This window comes from Ascaphus truei, chromosome 3 (assembly GCF_040206685.1).
Source record: "Ascaphus truei isolate aAscTru1 chromosome 3, aAscTru1.hap1, whole genome shotgun sequence".
NCBI classification, from domain to species: domain Eukaryota; kingdom Metazoa; phylum Chordata; class Amphibia; order Anura; family Ascaphidae; genus Ascaphus; species Ascaphus truei.
Window position 1 is genome coordinate 52763824 of NC_134485.1, and position 21062 is coordinate 52784885.

The 21062-nt window shown below is 40.0% G+C and overlaps 1 protein-coding gene across 1 annotated transcript in view; it reads left to right on the forward strand.

Moving 5' to 3' along the window:
- The first annotated feature begins 6151 nt into the window (after positions 1-6151).
- HTR1F (5-hydroxytryptamine receptor 1F) overlaps positions 6152-21062 on the forward strand; it is a 310261-nt gene continuing 295350 nt past the window's right edge. The window contains exon 1 of the mRNA XM_075593307.1: positions 6152-6411. The gene's annotated coding sequence lies outside the window, so the exon portion shown is untranslated. The remainder of the gene's footprint in view (positions 6412-21062) is intronic.

Below are 21062 nucleotides of genomic sequence, written 5' to 3' on the forward strand. Positions count from 1 at the left end.
TTGTCTTTTAATGAAAGTGTAAATAAAGGCTATCTTATCATGTATTTTTAGTCATGTGTACAGTTCTTCTATCAGTTTTTTAATGTTTTTAAATGTATATGTATGTAGTCATGGTTTTCAAGAAGATTTAATAATTAAAAAATAGTATTTCTGACAATGTCACTGTGCTAAGTGGACACACTGTCTAATGTTACAATAATAAAAATGATATAATGTGTCTGCATGCTTTCTCTTCCAAATTTAAATGGGTGGGTTTTTAGTATGTCTCACCAAATATGTAATGGTAACTGTAAACATTGTTCTAGACAATACCTATGAGAGTGTAAATAATCCTAGCAAGCAAATATGATGGGGTTTTTAAAGCTGCAGTTCAGGCTCCCGTTTTTTTTTTTTTAGTTTTTTAGTTTTTTTTTTAACTTCAATAGTTTCATGTGGGCAATCTCTACTTACCTAAAAAAACTGCATAGCTGCCGGTCAATTCGTTCTCCGTCTATTGATAGGTAAAGTTTGGCGACATCTTTAAATATGGGGAATGTAAATTGTTGCTATAGGAACAAGCATGCTTGTTAAAATAGAATACAAGAAAATTGGTCTTTCAAAGTTGTTGTTTTTTAAAACAGAAAATGCTAAAAGTATTTTTTCTTACTACAGAACTGATTTATTAAAAAAAAAACACACATGCAGGATATTGCATGAACTGCAGCTTTAAACTAAGAACTCAGGGGCTGACGGTTTTCACCATTTGCCATACTGAGCTACCCAATCTGCCTTTATGGGCTGCTGAGAGATTGTTGCCAAATTCACTTTGTTCACACAATTGTTTTCTCTTTAGGATGCTGTTTGTTTTAAGTAGAAACCAGGAAGGTTTTCGATTTATAATAAGATCTGCAGATTGCATACAGTAGAATCTTTTGTTCTTGCTTATTACCTGGGGTTTCTGAGATATTTACAGAGCAAAGGAAAAACTGCACAACCAGCACTAATTTATATTAACAACATGAACAGCACAGGCAGTGCAAAGAAAACATGTCCATTCTAATCTGCATCCACTTGATGACCTAATTTCTTCATCTTTCCCTATTGTCTCACTTACAGTCTTTTATATAACTTGGATTCTGGTTGCAGTGTGATGGAATCATATTTCTATCATATTTAATCCTAATACATTGAAAGTCTTTGGAGTGCAAAATTGATGCAAAAAAACCCCCAGGAACATTAGGAACAAAAATCCAATTTAAAAATCATACTGGAAATGATTTAGTTTTGTATGTTTGTTTTGATCAGTAGGATTTCTACTATAGCAACAACAATGCTCCAGTGTTAATACTTGAGATTTTAATAAAGTGGTCTCCAGGAAATAGAAGAAAATGTAATTTCCCTATATTGCATTGTAAAATGTAAGGTTAACTATTATTTAATAAGTGAGTATTAGTAGCGAATTAGAAGTGGTTTTAGCAATGAAAATAACAGTTACTCACATGGGGTGACTCCATTCCCAGCTAAATTATCTAAACTATTTTAAAGCAGCACTCCCCCCCCCTGTAGACATGAATTCTTTAAGATAATTTCAAAATGAAATGTCTCAGGAGCCAGGGGAGCGCCTGTAATTTGGGATACAACGGTTAAGCTCCGGGGCACCCTTAGTTTCATATAAAGTAAAAAATATATAAATTGAAAATTGCAGCCCGGTTTGTGTTAACATTAGCAGACCTTAGTGACTATGCGATGTTAGGGTAAACACCTATTTTCCATATCATCACTAACATCAGTAAAAATGAATAATGTGCTGTCTACATTAGTAAAACTGGGTTAACCGTGCATATTCATTTTAGTGGATAAGATTATCCTTAAGGTGATGTTAATTTAGGTCAACATCAAGTTACATAGCCTACTGGAGCTTAGTGTATCTGGGCCCAAATCCTCGATCACATTTATGTCCTGTGGTCATTGGGAAGTCCAAGTTTGCCAAAATGTACAAGGCTTTTGTACAGTATGTGTGTTGGTGCAATACTATTCCAACCAAAAGAGTCAAGATATTTACTTAGCAGATGTATGGCAAGTTAATTGGTTATTCTTCCTCATATGCTGTCCTGTCAATGGTCTGTGGAATAGATATGGAAATTGTGGTTGTAGTAAATCTAGAACATACAATTAAATTGTCAGACATTTTATATCCTTGCTGCAATGCCTTATGGGGATGCATGTATATCAGTGCTGTTTTCTGGTAGCAGATGTAATTCATAAGTATACAACATGTAACAAGGGTCTATTGTGATGATTAAGTAACATTGTGAGTTTTTAGTTAAAGTTGAGTATTTTTGGTTTGGAGCCCATCAAGCAGTGAGATGATTTTCATTGACAGAAAGAAGTACATTTGAAATGGTTTCAAATCTTTGGAGGCTGTGAAGGCAAAAGAAGCCAGATAAAAAAGCACAAATAAGATCACAGTCTGCAAATATAGAATATAATTGAGATTGAGACATGCACATATGCACACAAATGTATGTCCTTGAAGAAAAACTGAAAATATGTGAATTCATTTGAACATTAATAGCGAACCAGTTTGTTTGAGAGAGTGAGATGGTTCGTTCTCCAGCATTTTGTACACTGGAGAAAGGGGATGAGTTAGAAGGAGGGACTAAATGCAATGCTTAGGCATTGATGATTGTGCATTTCTACATGGAAGGAAAAAGGCAAAAGGATGTGGTTTAGATGAAACAGTAATTAAATTAATTAGGACTAGACCTAAAGTAACTAAATATCAATAGTGAGCACCTTAAATTAAGCAGTTTGGGCATCTGAACTATGTCATTTGGTATAATGCCAGACTGACAGATTAATTAAAGAAAATTGTGAAAAACTAACCACAGCACCATAAAATGAACTGAAGTAAGCCTTACTCACAGTCTGCTCTTCCAACAGTATAGCCTGATTGTGGTATACAAACTACAGAACCTTTGGAAGACAGGGAAACAGACACCCAAGTTAATCTCTTTGGGGTAATTTAGTAATCTGTTATAGTGCCGACCGAGCACTATTTTATGGAAACTCAAAGGTATATTCCGAATGCACTCATAATACTAATGAACCCAAAGGGATTAAGCAACGCATTTCATACTGTTCTCTGAATAGAAGTGTAGCCGGGCACCCTTCTTATACTCCGGTGCGAGAGGGGTAGTTGCCGGACTACAGAGGTACCGCCGGAGCTCCACGCCGATTGGGGGGGGGGGGGGGGTGAGGATGGCATCTTGGCTGACGCACATGTGCAGTATAAGGCATGCGCAGAGAGTCCAGGAGTGTGGTTGCCATCTTGGAAATGGCTCCGCAAGGGACTACATGTCCCAGGATCTTAAGGGGCAAATGCAGGGAGGAGAGAGATGGAGGTTTTGCACGATACGGTCCCGCGCGTCAGTCGAGAGACTGCAAGCTAAGAAGTGTCCAGGTGCCTGGAGCCCTGGACTAGACCTAGAGTGATCCCTTAGATCCCAGTTAGTCCCCTCACATGGTGGACGAGTGAGGGACCACCCGTAGTAGAGGGAGTACTTGTAGAGAGCGTTGCAGAAGGAGCAGGATGGTGATGTTGTGCAAGGAGTCTGACAGAGGCAGCAGAGGGAGCAGGTAGTGACCAAGTTGCAGTAGCCCTGGACTAGGCCAGACTTTCCCCTACAGGCCCCAGTCAGGCCCAGAGCCACTTTAGTTAAGTATTGTAGGGAAGGCCCTCAGATAGGGACACTTCCCACTAGCACTTAGTGTTATTACACCGGTGACCGGATGGTCACGCAGTGCCCTGTGGCCTGGGACCTAAAAACTCTTAGGTGAGGCACTCCAGCTTGAGCTCACCCCATGCGGTAGATTCGGACAACGTTTGAGGGGATTTATGTTGGAGGCCCCACGCCATCGAACCCGGCAGACCTTTCTCCTTTTGAGCTATCAGCGGTACCTGGGTACAGGAGTGTCCAGGGAAGTAAAGTTGCACCAACGATTCCACACAGGGGTAGCGCTACTCCACACACTATAGGGTGGGCATTTTTCTGTGGACACCAGGGTTGTTAGGTGCCCAGGACTCCCTCAGTACTTTGGAGGGGAACCCCACCATGGTGCTGAATTCTGTGTGGGTATTGTGTTGGGGACATTGTATTGTGGGTATTATTATTCGTATGTCAGTAAGTAGCTATATTGTACGTGTGTGTGTGTGTGTTTGTATTACTCATCACTGTATTGGTTCCTGTGAGAGGTTATTCTGCAACGTTAGTATCCCTCATCAGGTGGAGGCGCTGTACCGAGAAGGGCAAGAGCTCACCCCAGGCTCCCAGCAGCTGAGGCTTAGGCCTTCTGTGAGCCACAGGTAATCAGCACGCGTAGTTCCCATAGTCATAAAGAAAGGGGGCTACATAAGTTTGATGGATAAAGCATCACACAGCTTAACACACAATGGGGGTTATATATGTTAACCCTGTGACACTCAAGAGACCCCATGACGTAGTGGTTACATCCTGCCATTTTTTGTGTTTGTTTTCCAAGGGTGATCGCGTTCGGCACTCCATAGGAGCAGGGACTCCTCCTTTTACGTTTCCGGATGAAGTTACACCATGATCACTGAGGGTCACCGTATCACAGCGTCAAAACTGGTATAAGAGCGAAATAATTACACCCGATTTGTCAGAGGAAACGCTTGCATTTCTTGGATTCTCTTACGTTAAAAAATATGACACTGTTTTCTTGTGCTACTTGTACCCAAGTTTTGCAGACAGGAGGCTTTAATAAATAACTACAGTATGCATAACTATGCTGTGTTGAGGATCTGCACCACAACCCTTTTATAATTACAGTACTGATGGATTTTAAATTAGCTTTTCATATTTCATAGTAGCTACTGTACTATCTGGTTTCTCAATTGAGCCGTAACATATAAATAGTGGATACTATTCTAAATCTTGGTTTTTTTTCACCCTTTCACAACTATTTCAGGTTAGCCTTCTCACATGCATGCCTATGTGCAAGAGACTTAACCCCAGCACTGCCAGAGCTTACTAGAACTGACAGTACTAGGGCAGGGATTTTCAATAGCCAGGGGGCTACATGTAAAATGCAAGAAACATGATTAGCATGCATTATAGTGTGCATTTGAAACCAGTGCATATTAATACAAATGAATTGCTTGTGTAATGCTTTAAGAAGCATATACTGTACCAACAGCATGATTCCAATCCGATGTGACTCTGCATCAGTACCCGGTATCCCTAGTGGAAATACTTCACCTCTACACATACAAAGTACACCCTACTGGTGAAATGAATTAAAGGCAACAATCATACAAGTAACCCTTAGCAAACAATTACAAGTAACATGGAATACTGTGCCATCAACAAATGATATTGTCTCCACATTTTACACTGTCTACATTTTTCAAAGTAAATCATGGACACAGTATATGACTTGTTTACGAATCACTTCTTTGCTTATTTGCCTCTATTGAAAATATGACCTCTTTGTCCATTAACGTTGTTGTTTATTTAAGTTCTTGGGGCTAAAGGAACAAAGCAAAAATTGTGCAATATCGGGGGGGGGGGGACCCTACACCATATGTATCAAATGAAAAAATCCAATTGGAAACAATATGATTTTTTTTTGTGTGTGCTGCATCTGGAGTAATTTTTTAATTGCTCCACCTTTTCCTTTATACATACGCCCAACATCTCTGTATGCATGCTAACATGGACACCTGGGTTCTGAATTACACATTTCCTAATTGTGTAAACAATATAAAGTTTCATGTAAAAGATCTAAAACACAGGTATTACAACAGCTAATTACATATTTAATTGCCAATCCTGCCAGACAAGAACAGCTTCTGTCGCAAATTAGAAGAGCACTGATTACAAAAAGAAATGATTGTCATTAAAAAGTGAAAATGACTCTATGGCACTATTTATTATTATGCTATCCCACAATTTCTACGATGGCAAAATAACAGGGGAGACGACTGTGTGGAGCTTTATAGTAAATGGGGCTTTCAATATAATTAATTATCATGGAAATTGAATGACCACTTTTGTAGCTCATCACTTCCTACATGCTTCCAGCAGATGACAGCAGTAAGCCTGCTGAGTCTGAGTCAGCTGAAGAAAAATTATACACAGTAGCATCCGATTCAGACAGAGCAGTCAGCTCTTGGGCTGGCTGCAAGTCGTTTTATTTGCCTTAGTTTTTCCTACATTATCTTGCTTTGTCTAGTACTTGGAGAGCTGTCACATTGCTGTGCCCTTCTCTCTGAACACACACATGGATTGACAAGGATTGCACAGGTATTCTGGGCAGTATTTTGCCATTCAACAATATTAATTTTAGGTATGATAAGAAAGTTGTTTCACGTTACTGGTGGAAAGAAGCTGGGATTTACTGCTCTATCAGGTGAGACTATTAATGTTGTTTTTGTTTTAAAATGACCAGAAACAATAGATACAAGTAAAAGTAGATCAGTAGTACCTACAGTATAAACTCAGTGTAGCATTTATCAGTCAGTATCATGTCATACTGCACTTTTGTCAGTGCATAATAAATCAAATAACTTATGCTGTTGGTGCTGTAGAAAGATAAATCCCAATTCTGCTGTTCTGAAGTCTATATATTATTGTGTTTACATGTTCTTTGCAAAATTGATTTTTTAAATATAGATAACTGATGAATTATAGTTCAAAGGGCAAACATGTTCTCACGTATATTTGTAACAATTGTTAAATGTTGCTCCTTATTTTGTGTTAAATAAATAATGTAACTTTTTTGTTTTAGAAGCTAGACTAGCTTCTGTTTTTTTCTTTTTCTGTCTAGCTTATGTTTTTTTTTCTTACATATGCTTATATCATGTTATTTTTAGTTATTATTTATATATTTTACCAGGAAAAAAATAAATTACGAGTTCTCTTTTTATGTGTCCAATCTCTGTGGTACTGTATTTACTAGTTTTCAGTTATTCATTTAGAACAAGATGTGGAACATGTAAGTGTACATTATATATTATGTTGTGCTTAGTACTGCTTCGATGGATGAACTTTTAACTTACTGTAAAACTTCTGAATGGTCCTGTCTCAAACAGCTTGTTACCCAGAACTCATTGGGTGAGGTACCCTGTATGGAGCACAATTGATGCACATTGTGCCATTTTCATCTTGCGTCTCCTTGCATCCATGTATCAAGATCTTGCTCCAAGTTTTTTGCCATGTGCTTCAGCTTGCGATTTGGGGAATGTCAATAGGAGGAGTTAGGGAGGAGTTAAATGATGCACTAATTATAATGAGATGTATCGGACTCTGCGTCTCAGCATGTCACTTTTTAAATCACATTTACGTTTTAAAAAAAGTCAATCAGAAGGAGTAAACTTTACTTTCTTACATTTTACGTAAACTCAAGCAGAAAATGGAAAAATGTGTCAATACAACTTCTATTTGCATGCTCTTTACGTTGATACATCCCCATTGTTACTGTAGATTCAGCTTACACAGTATGCTTGATTTTGTACGTGTTGCTGTATGCTCAGTGTACATATTGTCGAACTTATGTCATATTCTACATTTTCACATGTTGGCATTCATGCAATGTCAAATGCCAAGAGGTCTTCAGTTTGGATTATTTGAAGATGGGCTGCTTCAGAACTGGGGAAGAGCACCATATGTATTGAGTAATACTGTAGCATTTCCATAGAAATCAATGTGTGGCTTTTTAAAAAAAAAAATCTGGAGCAAGGTTTTTACACCACATTTTCCTCAGTTGTGATAAATACATTGATTAATAAAAAATCACCTTAACCTTTTTAGAGCCCTTTTCACGTACCATGGGCCTAAGCATTCCAGGGGCCCTTATGCCGTATCCGGTATATCATGGGCACAAGATTGCTGTCTACGGGGTAATCGGGATAAAACAGAAGTGGAGCTCCCAATGTATCCGGCGACCAATCATGTTGCGTGATCACTCCAGGGGACCAGTACACTGAAACAGTTACAATAATAGATTAAATATTGTGCAGGTTAATCAATTTTTGGACATTGATTAGAATTAATTAGATGTGCTGTTGTTGCATAAGTCTCTTGGTATACAATTAATAGCATACCAGATAAGGTAGTTATATTATACTTCATTTGTATTCTTGCAACAAAAAACCTTGGGAAAAACATCTGGAGACAAACGCAATCTTATATTTTTAAGCACGTGCCAATAATATAGCTAATTATTAATATGTAATAATGTTTTACTGTAGCACCTTCATGTTAAACACTCTGCATCTATAAGAAAGTGTATGCTTTTCCGATAATAAAAGTAAAACATGGTCAAAGAAAAAGGCGAGAGATTGAAAGCAGGTGTCTAAAATGCAACTGAATATTAGCACAAAGCAATTTATCAAACCTTATAATGTTATGGGTTTGAATCAATTGCCTCATGTTTTCTGCTTCCAACTCTAAGAATAGCATTAGAATATATTGCATCTACCTCACTATTTCATGGGAGAAAGCACATTTTCAGTTTCTGGAGCTGGTGGGGATAAATTATGCAGGTGAATATAACAGCTAAACCAGGCAATGAACAAAACCTTTTAGCAGCGTTAATTCAACAAGAAAATAGTCCTCTTAGCAATCTTTTCCTGCTGACATGAAGAAGTTTCATTTAAACAAACCAGTTACACACTACGTATTGGTAAATAGAGGTCAGTTTTATTCTTTTAAATACTACATTGCACAAACTAGAGATGATATTTAACATCATTTGGGCCATTTATTAAAAGTCTACTGGCTGCAAAACTGTGGCAATAATACTTAATCAGATTTATCAAAGGAAAATATACCATTAATTTCAGTGGGAATGTTTTTCTTTCATAAAACTGCTATACAGTAGTTTTGCAGCCAGTAGACTTTTGATAAATGACCCCAAAAGTATGATAATTGTTTGCTTCCAATCTCAACTTCTACCGGTTTTCACTCGAAATGTATCATACTCCATTGCACAGTCTGCACAGCTAAGGTACCATTATAAAGAACTACCAGTAAGGCCATTTAAACATATTTCTTTCACCTCTTGTGATTCATCTGCTTAAATGTGGTTGCAGGTTCTGTAACATATTGCTGGTATTTTGGCTACAAATCACACATACAAATAGTGTTATGGTGGGTAAAAAAGTGACAAAACCCTTCATACTTACACAAAATTGATAGAAAACTGAAGTGTGTATTACAATGCTTCACACGGGTTCAATAAGCAAGTCTTATTATGTAAAGTAACATAAATTGTATCTACATTTAACATAGGTTGATCTTGATGGACATCTGTCTTTTTTCAACCTCATCTACTATGTAACTATGTTGTAAAATCGGAAACACGCATGGGATAACGGTCCTAGGGTGGAGTTCGAGGCTCTTTGCTTCCATATACCAGGTTATATTATATGGTACTGTATGTTAGGGGTGCGCAGGCGGTTGCAGAGGTCCCGCGCTCTTCCCAAAGGCATTTAAATTAAATGCCAGGGGACCGCGCGAGCCTCTGCAACCTCTAGTTACTGAGATTCAGCCGGCTCAGCACACGTCCCCATGGCAATGCCATGGGATCATGTGACGTCACTCCACATGACCCAGTGGTGTCATTTGGCGCCACGTTGCATGGGAACATGACGTCAAATTACGCTGTGGTCTCATGACGTTACACGACCCCGCAATGTCATTTGACGCCGAACTGAGGTAAGGGGGGGGGGTTCAAAAACGGAGGAGAGCAGGCAGGGGAGCGCAGCAAGAAAAGTTTGTCCACCCCTGCTGTATGTCATGAATCTAAGGGAATCAATTCCAGCATCCAGGTTCTACCTACTGCTACAGTGTAAGCCATTCTTATTCACCTTTGCTATTAACTTTTAGTCTGATTGTGTTTGCGTTCCATATTTGATTTTTCTGTGTATTGTATAGACATAGGGACTGTGTCTTGTTGGGTGAGCACCACTGCCTCACACTTTTTCACATTATTTTTTTGCACTAAGTATTTACACTGGCGACACACTTTATTCGAGCTCGGCTAGTCCCACGAATTCGGGTATACCCGGGTGTATTGAGGTTTGTGACTGTTTTCTGCCCGAGTGCATTGAGTTATTTTCCGGCAGGGATTGAAGCATTTTATTCCCGTTGGCTGCAATACTGCACAGTACATATATATATACTGCATTACAATTCATGAATTTATGCCATCTGGTAGACACGCGAAGCATTGCAGCCTATTAAATCCTAATCATTATCATTTAACAGATCAGCCGCCCATCAGCCAGGCATGAACCCAGGCTGGGAAGGCAAACGCAACGGGGCTTGTCAGAGGTGAGGAGCGGCGCATTCCAGGTATATGCCAGGTACATACCGGGTATTTGCTCGAATAAAGTGTGTCGGTGCAGTACTAATTAATTTGCACTTAATACACCCCTCCGTGACACGAAACTGCCTGATGTTTTAGGGGAAATCCTGTGATAGTAAGTAGAGAGAAAACATGAATGTAAGAGGCAGAGACCAAAGGAATACTTATTTCAAGTTATCATTCATTGAGATAAGATATATTGTTCCATTACTTCTTCTGTCAGAACAATGCAAACAGCAAATACATGTCATACTGTAGAACATTGAAAATATGCAACAGTTTGGGCAAGTTATCCTTTTTAATTAATGACTATTGACAATGTATTGTTTAGCATTACTTTAGCTATTATAATAAAGGGAAAAAGAAATGCAAAAAACTACCACAAAATGTAGTATCCATTTAAAACACAGACACCTACAGTATAATGATTGATATGTTAGTTTTTAAATTAAATTGTAGTGGTCCATATATAGATTACATACGTTTATATATGTTTGTAGCACGCAAGCATGTTTATAGCAAGTGCCCAGTGGCAGACTGGGATTTCATTGATCATGCAAAACATTTACTCCTTTAGTAGACAGACATTAATGGGAAGTCACACATTTTCTCCCTGGAGTTCTTGGCACAGCAGCTGATGTTATAATAATGCCATTTTGCTGTATAAAGTTTGGAAGTCATCCTGTTATCTTATCCACAGGAGGAAATGCAGTCAAGCAGGGTAAAATCATCAAGTGAAAGACTATGAAGCTATAGAAAATGTAATTACCTGGTACTGTATGAGTTACTACAGGAGATACTGCTTGAAATATTCAGTCATTGGAGAGGCATTGGTTTCTAAACACGTTCTCAGCATTCATGATCAAAATGTCACTAATGCTCCCTTTAGCCTTTTCATGTTAACTGAAGTGTGACGAGAAGATTTACAGTATGCGGCCAAGGAAGTCCCTTTCGTTAAATAAATAAAAATATAAGTACCTTAAATCATAAACTAATGACTTTGGTTTATATGACAATCTTAATGAGATAGCTACAGTAATATGGTATAACACTACGGGGTAGATCCACAGAGCTCTGTTAATTACTTAATGAGATGTTAAATTCAGTTGTTTTTGTATATATTTGGTTTTGTGGATATCTGTTAAACTGAGGAAAACTAACAGACGTTACCTAGTTGGGTAACGTCATGTTAGTAGCCTAGATTTAACGGACTTCTGTGTGTTTACCCCCGAGTTGGACTTGACAATATTATACAGTATCTATAATAAGCGTGTGAAAACCAAATCATGCTTACATCATATTTTTTTTATTTAAGAGAAATATAGATATGTTTCATTGGTACGGACTGCTTTCCCACTCTGAAACATGTTTTTAAAATATTTCTATTATATATTGAGGGATATTCAGTAAATTGTGACAAGGCCAATCAGGGCTCTATTTCCCAGAAACTCACGCTGAAGTTACCATGTGATTGTGACCATATCAGCACTATCACAATTGCATATGTAGCCCTGTGTAATTTTGGGTTTACATGCCCCTCTCCTCCTGTGCAATAATTCCTGTTAAAAGGGCAGGATGCAGGAGTAATCATGAGGTTTGCCCTCATCCCCTGTGATGTGTATTGTGTAGTGAAGGAAGTGGCATCATGCTCTGTGTCCACTTACAGTGACACAGGGGTGGTGCCTTCTGGAACTATATAGTATGCATCACTTCCTGAAGTGTGTGTGAGAGTCTCATGCCACTTGAATGAGACTATATGATCCAACACAGTGCCAGGGCTCTGGCAAGGATTGTGGCCCTCCCTTAGGGGAGAGGTGGGCAGACTATTCCCCTTACTCTATTAGAGAGTAAGGGAAGAGCAAGGACAGCTTCTAGGGCCCTGACTTGGAGTGGTGTCCAGGGACTTCCTTGAGGTGGTCAACCTTTATGATGTGCGGATAGAGACAGGCCGCAATGATGGGCAGTCTGCCAGTCAAGATGACAATAAAGAATGTCCAATTTGAAATAACCTTCTTGCCTGAGAGTGGAGTCATTCAGGGTGAAGCTGCACCCAGAGGTTCTCTTCCAGAGACTCTTCCCTACTGCCATGGGGACCTGGAAGAGATCGAGGCGCTGTACCAGAAGTGAGTAGTTCTCAGCATTACCTCACGAGCCAGTCCTGATGTATTTCCCTATACCATCAAGCGGGAGACTCAGGAGTCCTGTAAGCCAGCAGGTGCACCACACTGTAGTACTAGTAACATGGGGCAGTTTCCTCACGTAAGGGGCCAATATGAGATTGGGGGGGGGGGAGGGGGGAAGAACACCGTTACACATAAATAATCCCTTATTGACTGTAAGGTTTGTCAAGTTTGTAAATAAAAAAAATACTTACTTCTAATACACTTTCTTTTTCAGTATACTGTAAATTGCAAAGCATTTTTTTTTAGCATTAAATCCATTCTAATTATCAAATAAGGTAAGTGGCACCGTACAAAATATAAAAGTGTGATATTTTTCTGTGCCATCTATTTCCATTGTCCAGCAGGGACCTTTCTAAGGCCATCATTCAGTGTTGGTCACAAAAATACTCCATAACTTGTATCTGACACACAAAAAAAGATGGTTTTTACCGACATGAAATAAAAGCTCTGAAATCATAGGAAAATAGACAACTCAAACAGGGCACATGTACTGTGTATGTTTGCTGACCTTTAATACTAGAATGATTTGTGGGAATGAGAGATTTTACAAATTATGAAGGCATGAATAGAATTGAGCACACGAGATTTTTCTGGGCTTGCATTACAAACTGGGACAACATTTTAACGATGCTCTGTTTTGTTCAGATGCATTTCTTTACTGTATTTTTAAATGTTACAAATTACACATAATTATCTGCTAGCCACCTAAACTGAACATTTCAGTCTAAAATGGGTGTGTATTCAGTTAAATTGTTAAGGGTTAAGAACTATTTTTGCCATCACATTCGTAAAGGAAAGGTCTGCAGGTACTGGTATATGTCAAATAAGTTTAGACATGCTGTAGGTAGAGCATTGATCCAGGGAGACATCTGATTACCCTATTATCCAAGTGAGAAAGCAATGTTTTGCTTCCCGTTATTAGACATGTTTGGCAAATGTTTCACTTGTTTTTGTTTTGTTTTCCTTCCTCTGAATCAATATAACAATTACCATTAGAGCGTCCTCATGGTTCGTCATGAGTCCAGGAATGCCGGAGGCCCTATTGACATACAAGCTACGTCATGGCACAAAGGCTAATTTATCTAGTGGATGATTAGGCTAACTGCTTCAATGAAGATGTCGACTCGATCGAAACTGAAGTGGAGCCCCACTCCACTTCTGTTCCTGTCAGCTGAGCAGGTGGTGGCAGTCACAAGATGACTGGTGAGTGTCCGGCGCTGAAAAGGTTAAATATAGGATGAGTATCTCAGCTAATGATAATTGAATAAAAGTACAACCTCGTCTACTACTGTAAGTCACTATGCATTTCATCAGTAATACTCTTCTAATTGGGTACTTTTGTAAATATATTTTCCATCTCAATTTCAGGTGAGCCTGGTATGTTTGCATACTGTCATTGCTCACCTGATGAGTGTTTTCACAGCACAGCTAAACTATGTCATTTGTTGAATTATTTGCAGTGATCAATTATTTAATTTCCGAATCTAAAAAAGAAGCCAATCACAAGACAGAATTGATGTATTAATCGCTCTTTATCTAACCAAAAATAAAATTAGAATCCGTTATACTGTTCCCCATTTTCTTGAAAATGCTTACTGATGTTTTTGAATATAAAAGCAAATAAGGTGAGTAACCGATTGCAACAATTGCAACGCTTTTAAAAACGTTTACTATTTCCTGAAAAAGGTATTTATCCAAAAGGAAATCCTGGAGTCATTAGCATATAGGATCCATGACTGTGGTTGTAAATGTCCTGCAGTTAGACCGGGAGTGAGGATGTTTAAAGGAATGTTAACAATAAATGAAAAGTTACTAATCTATTCATATTATTCTATATTCACGGAGGACATCTTCCCTTTCTGAAATTGAGTAGTCCTGTTAATTTAAAAGCAGATTAACTTTTCTCCAGCTCTGCAAAGATGTCTTCAGAGCATAGTTAGTAGGAGCCAAGTAGCTTTTGCATTTTAAATACTAAGGGAACTAGAATAAAAGTGAAATTTGACAAAGATACTTTCGTTTTGTACATCTAAGTAGATACAGTAGTATAGATACACAAAGAGCTATACAAAGTTATATAAAAAGGTAAACGTGTAGATACTATATGTAGCTTGACATATTGCCTCTGGTACCGGGTCAAGCTGTGTGACCTCGACTGTGGTTATCCCGGTATTGGAGGATTATCGCTGTGGGGGGGTCTGTTCTGGAAGTATGGACCCTGCCACAGTGATGTCGCAGTGTGTCAGGTTCTAGCCCACAGTACCATGCACATTCACCGGGACTGCTGCTGCTCTTGCTAGTTCTCTCAAAGAACCTTCCAGACTCTGAAACCTGACACCTTTACACCTTTGCACCTTTCCCTTGCCTGCAACCAGACCTTTATTAACCTCCATTTCCTTTTCCTCTTTGCCGGTTTATACTTGTTCCTCCAGCACCTGCTGGGTTCCTGTATTCTCTGCTGCTGCTGAAGCTGCTTTCTTGCGGTCGCTGTTTGCTGTTGCCTTGTTCCTCAGTCCCAGTCCTGTTCCTGTCTCCTCATTGCCGACCTTTGCTTGTTACCTCGACCATGCTATCTGCTGCCTGACTCCGACCTCTGCTTGTGCCACCGACCACGCTATCTGCCACTTGCCTCAGACCTCTTCTTGTGACCCTGACTAGGCTATCTGCCGCCTGCCTCTGACCTCTGCGTGTGACCCCGACCATGCTGTCACCTGCCTCCGACCGCTGCTTGTGGCCCTGACCACGCTCGCTGCTGTTCCTGCCACATAGATCCACTCCAGCCGTAGATCAACCCTTGACACAGTGGCACTCTCTCTGGAGCCGCGGCTTTTTACTTCTTCAGCCACGGCTCCGGAGAAAGTATGTCTGCAACATCTGTACTTGCACTCATGTATATATGCAGCGGCTGCTATTAGAGGGGCGCTATGTATTCAATAACATCAATCTCAAACTTTTGCAGGGCTTGGTCTGATGTTCCTACTGTTAACAAAAATCACACACACACACACAATCTTTTATTACATTTGCAAACAGTTCATAAAGTGGGTTTCTACAGTAATCCTTAATGCTCATCCGTGCATTGCAGACAGACCAATTCAGTTGCATGTCACCTCCCCTCCACCCCCTCACAAAGCCAAGCAAAAGGCATTCTACTCGTTATCAACACCTCCCCCTAACCATGAGAAATTAACATAGAAAGACTAAGACAATTTCATGATTAGGCTGCTGTTAGAGAAGTTATTTACCAGTTTCCACATGCATGCGCATTGGGAACTAGTGTAGAAAGCCTTCACTGCCAATTGGACATAGAAATCCAACAAGAAAAAAAAATAAAGTTACATTTTTTTCCTCTCTCGAGAAGAGTTGAATAATTGTGGGATTTTAAGAAAACATTATGTGATGCATTGTTTTCATATTTAATCAATTGTAACATTTATAAAATTTCCATTTCCTGGTTCCATGTGCATTGTGAATCGAACTTAGAAATCCTACAATTTTTTATTTTTTTTAAAGTAACCTTTTTTTTTTTTTCGAGAAGGGCTAAGACCCTTTCATGATGTGGCTGACGAAGCCATCTAATGGTGAAACGCGTAGGAGGAGGAGCATAGGGGTTTTGCTCTCATTCAGTGCAGTGGAGCGGAGCAAGTAACATCATACTTTGGGCTCCAGCCAGTAGCACCTGTTCAAGTTTGTTTGCCTGTTCATCGGCAACCACCAGGAGGAGGAGAGCTGACAGACGCAGCCCAGAGACTACCGGGAAGGGTCTGTGCGTCACGGCCGGAAGTGACATCAGACCCGGACACCCCGGAGGGCTGTGTGTTATCGTGTGTCATCGTGCATCTGTGCAGCGTGTACCGGAGCAGATTTCGGGATTGAAGAAAGCTACCGGACCCCTACGGACCAGCAGTGAATTCAGGGTGAGCATATCAAGCATTGGCTCAACCCTGGGGTACCCCTCTATACCAAAACCTGCCCGGGCAGTGCACAGCTTGCAGGACTCTGACTTTCTACCGGTATTCTCCCGTTTTTAACCCCTTGGAGACCCATTGAGTGTAATTGCACAACAGCTTCATCTGCACAGTTTTTAAACATTATTATTTATGTATTGATCATCATGCTTTTTTTGTCCTAGAGGGTAATCCCTGGGACACAATTTTTAATAAAGGTGTTTAGTTTGACCACTACCCCATTTTGACTGCGCTTCTAACTTTTTTTCTTCTTTGCTGTTGGAGCAATTTCCATTTCCTGGTTCCACACACATGCGTATTGGGAACGAGTGTAGAAAGCATTCCCTGCCAATCGGACTTAGAAATCCAACGAGAAAAACAAAAAGAAAGGTACATTTTTTTTTCTCAAGAAAGGCTGAATAATTGTGGGATTTTAAGAAACATTATGTGATGCATTGTTTTCATATTTTATCCATTTTACACTTTTAACATAACTACCTTTTTTTCTTTATGAGGTGGTATATTACAGTATTTTTATTAATTTAACAAACAATTGTTATAGCTGACAATAAGCTTTATTGTTACAGCTGACAACAAGAATACATTTCACGTTCAAAGGGGCCTTTAATTCCATGGGGCTTAGCTGAGTCACCGGGTGTTAAAGACTGTGGAAGTTAAGTGCTGTCTGCATTTCTAAGGTTTTTTTTAATTCCATGAGGTTTAATGGAGTCATCAGGTGTAAAACAACCGTGGATTTCTTTTGTCATTGATTCTTTGTCTCCCCCAACCACCCCAAAAAAGCAGAAGATACTGTATAATAATGGACAGTACATGGTATAATAATTATTTTTGTTTTGCACATGCATGTTTGGAGCTGGGCAAAGACAACGTGCAGGAAATAACCCCCCCTTGGTGCAGGAAACTCTCCCAGCAATACTGCCAGGTAAGACACAGTGCTCAAATGCATACATGCTACAGTATGTCCCCCCCCCTAAACATAATGTAAACCTCTAGTCCTAATGTAAAGTTCTATACCCCATGCCATGCATGCTTTGTCTCCCCCAATACTCCAAAAAGCAGAAGATACTGTATTATAATGGACTGTACTGGTGTCATGTTTTAATAGTTTTTTTCATGTGTAGGCACAATGTAGTCATAATGTACTGTTCCCCATGTCATGACCTTTCTCCCCAAACCCCCCCAAAATCAGGATTAATAATATAGTATAATGTCTCTTTCTTTACAGACCCAGATGTCCAAGAAGCACCAGCCATTGCGAAGAAGAAAGAGACAAGATAGTACATTTTGAAGAAGAGGCAACGTTGTATTTCTGTATTATTATTTTTTTCCCTTTATTATACTGTACAAATAAATATTTTCATTCTTTAAATATACTTGTTTGTGTGTTCATGTTTTTACAGTTTAGACACTTACAGTAGTACTATACATAAAGTACTAGAGGTATTTAAATATACTGTATATATAATATCTCGTTGACATACAGTACTGTATACAATATAAATATCTTGCAAATAAGGTGCATTTACTGTTTAGATAAACATACAGTAGCACTATACTGTACATACAGACGAGCCAAAGAGTATTCTAAAACTTGCCTTAAACTAGCCAGTTTACGTGCTGGGTACATTTCAGGGACATTTCTGCAGAAGCTAATTGCCCATTGGATTAACACAGCAGGGGTTCCTGGCAGTCCCATTCAGTTTGAATGGGACTGCCAGTGACCCCCGCTGTTAATCCGATGGGCCATTAGTCTGTCTGCAGAAATGGGTTAAATGTTGCAGCATGTACCCAGCATATACCCAGCATGTACCCAGCATGTACCTGGGTCTTTTTGGAGATTGCCCCAGGTTTGTTTTAGAATAATCGTCGGCACTACAGTACTGTAATATAAAGTTATAAAAGCATTTTAATATATATAGATGTGAATATATATATATATATATATGTAGCCATGTGTGGTTTGGGTTTGCCCTCCTCCTGGCAGTAATCCCTGTATAAGGGCAGGTTTGCCAGGAGCAATCATGGGTTTCCCCACTTCAAGCAGTGCAGTGAGTCAGTGAAGGCAATGTCATCAGGCTCTGTGTCCAATCAGAAGACAGGGGTGGTGCCTGCTGGAGCTACTTAGTGTACTGCCACTTCCTATTTAGAGAGTCTGTCCCCAGAGTGAGAGGGACAAGGTGACCCAGACCAAGCTGCCAGGCTTGATGCCTCCCTACGGGGAGTGAGAGGGTGCACCCCATACCTCCAATCCTCAGAGAGGATAGGGGAAGAGCAGGACCCACTCTAGGTGTCCTAGGCTGGGAGTGAGGTCAGGGACATCCTGGAGGGAGACAGCTTGCTGTGTGATCTGGCTGCTGAATAGAAGAGACCAATAAAGACACTGCACTTTTACCTATATTCCTGCCTGAGTGAAGTATATCGGGAGGATTGGAAGGAACGTTCTCTTGCAGATTACTTCACTCCATACAGCTGGGGGCTGCACGAGATGGAGGCGCTGCACCAGTAAGTGAGATTGAGGCACAACCCCAGAAGCCTGTCCTGTTATCTCCCATGTCATTGCGGGAGACTCGTGGCCCCCTGTAACCAGCAGGTATGCACCACACTAAGACACGTAGCCTGAGCAGTAGATTCCCAAGGAGACCCTATCTGAGATTGGGGGGGGGGGGGGGAATAAGGGTTACATATATATATCTTGAAATTACATTTCTTTTAGTGCTGAAATAAACGTAGAGTAGTATGTACAGTATACTATATAAATCTAGAAAATAAAAGTTGTTTTTACTATTTAGATACACTAACAGCAGTACTGTATTTCTGTACAGCAGATATCTAGTGACTCCGTGAGAAATACACTGTATTTTACTGTACAGTAATTTAATTCTGAACAATGTTACAGTACGTAATGACACACATGCGCAGAAATGTGAAGACACGCATATGCTTTTCAACAAGGTTCTAATTTGACATAAACGCATGTGCAGAAATGTGATGACACACATGCTTTTCAACAAGGTTCCAATTTGACATACACGCATGCGCAGAAATTTGATGACACGCATATGCGTGTCAACAAGGTTCCAATTTGACATACACACATGCACGGAATATACATTTTACATTCGGAAGAGGAGATATTATATTTTTGTATTATTACTTTTAACTGTATTATCCTGTACAAATAAAATATTTAACGCTTTAAAAATACTTTTTGTTGTGTGTGTTCATATTTTTAGCTTCTACCATTTGAGGATTTGTGTATGGCTAAGGAGCCTCAGAAAGGACTTCTTTCCCATGTATATGAACTCATAACGTTAATCATCAAATTACAATTACTGTACTCAGCCCTACTAATAAAAATAATAAACTTTTATTTATTGAAAAATGCAAACATAACAAATATATTTAAAACCTAAAAGGTGTACTGTGCAGTTCTGATGTGCGTTCACTCTGAATGACCAGGTAGTGTCATAACTCGTGTGATGCACAGTAGATAAGAGAAACTGTAGATTCTCACAATACTAGTGTGAGAATATAGTGGATGCACAATGTATATGACCCTGTGGGGGAAACAACTGATGTGCACTCTACACAGGTGTTGTAATACACAGGCACTGGGAGCATTAGTAGTGCATTAGTAGTGCAACTCTGTGTTACAAGGCTGCAGTGAGGTGCATAACACTACTGCATACACAGGGAGCCAAATGCAAACCCAGATAGGGAAAGGACCCCCCTGATGAAAAATCAATTGGAGCGCTGCTAGGAGGTGGGTGCAGGTAAGTATACCCCGTTATTAACCTCATGAGGGTACTCCAGACTAATAGCCAGGACTCACACTTTTTGCAGCTCCTTCCAGGGGGGGGGGGGAGAGATGTTATCGCAACCCTGCTGTGTATATATACTAAGGGCTAGCTAGTGCCAGCAGAAGCTCTCATATGCCTAGTTTCTAGCTAGTGGGATCCACATCTGTGGCCCACATCAAAGTTTAAAGCTAATCTACAGGACGTGAACAAACTCCTATGAGTTTGACACTGCAACAGTACAGCCGGCGTCGCTATGACGTCATCCCGACGCGCGTTTCGTTCCAACAAGGGAACTTCTTCCGGGGAGGCCTTGGAACGAAACGCGCGTCGGGATGACGTCATAGCGACGCCGGCTGTACTGTTGCAGTGTCAAACTCATAGGAGTTTGTTCACGTCCTGTAGATTAGCTTTAAACTTTGATGTGGGCCACAGATGTGGATCCCACTAGCTAGAAACTAGGCATATGAGAGCTTCTGCTGGCACTAGCTAGCCCTTAGTATATATACACAGCAGGGTTGCGATAACATCTCTCCCCCCCCCCCCCTGGAAGGAGCTGCAAAAAGTGTGAGTCCTGGCTATTAGTCTGGAGTACCCTCATGAGGTTAATAACGGGGTATACTTACCTGCACCCACCTCCTAGCAGCGCTCCAATTGATTTTTCATCAGGGGGGTCCTTTCCCTATCTGGGTTTGCATTTGGCTCCCTGTGTATGCAGTAGTGTTATGCACCTCACTGCAGCCTTG